Raw genomic sequence first — 873 nt, forward strand, 5'->3', positions numbered from 1 at the left:
ACGTGGACCCCCCTACCAGCTTCACAGCTGATGGCTTGGATCGGAACAACAGTCACCCGCCAACAGGTTGGCCCGCCTCTGAACAAGCCAGTCTCTGTGGGTCTTAGCTCTTCAGCCCAAAGTGGTCAGTGTTGCTGAGCCAGATGAAGCAGCTGAAGCCAAAACATCAATCATCGCATTATGCCAGCCATGCTTTTGAATCAACTATCACAGATTAGCAAACTAAGAAGCTTCCAGGATGCACAATATTGATTTTCTCATTCTCATCTCATCTGCCACAAAGAGAGAGATGCTTCAGTTTTCCACACAACACAGTTAATCTGGGATAACTCCAGGTTAAACTTATTTATAAAATTATTTTGCATGAAGAAGACAAACCAAGACTTAAGTTTTCTGAGCATAGAGACAAGAAATGGTGATGATGGATGACAACTGTCTGACAGGACTACAATAAAATTCAAGATGTGATGCACCAGAGTCTTTTGGACTCAATCCTGGCAAGGCTAACGTGTCGTAATCGTAGTAGTTATAGTTGTGGTATTAAATACAAGAACTGTTTTGCTGACAAAACAATTTCAACTCCAGGTCCACTTATACCAATCATCCACAAACCCCTGACAAGTGAAGTAAAGAACCTGCTTTACAATGCAAAGCTCTGATGGAAAACCTTGAGTCCTGGCATTTGTGTGGACGTTACTGTGGTCCATACCACCCAACCTAGACATTGCTGCAGACCAATCCAACACCCGCCACGGCAAAGGCAACAATCCCCCGCACCACACTGCAAAAACCATTCAAGAACAAAGCCCAAGGCATTCACTTGAGCTTCAGTCTCTTCAGATCCCAATTTGATTAAACAGAGGACGCAACAGA

This window comes from Stegastes partitus, unplaced genomic scaffold (assembly GCF_000690725.1).
Source record: "Stegastes partitus isolate 25-593 unplaced genomic scaffold, Stegastes_partitus-1.0.2 Scaffold62, whole genome shotgun sequence".
Classification (NCBI taxonomy): Eukaryota; Metazoa; Chordata; class Actinopteri; family Pomacentridae; genus Stegastes; species Stegastes partitus.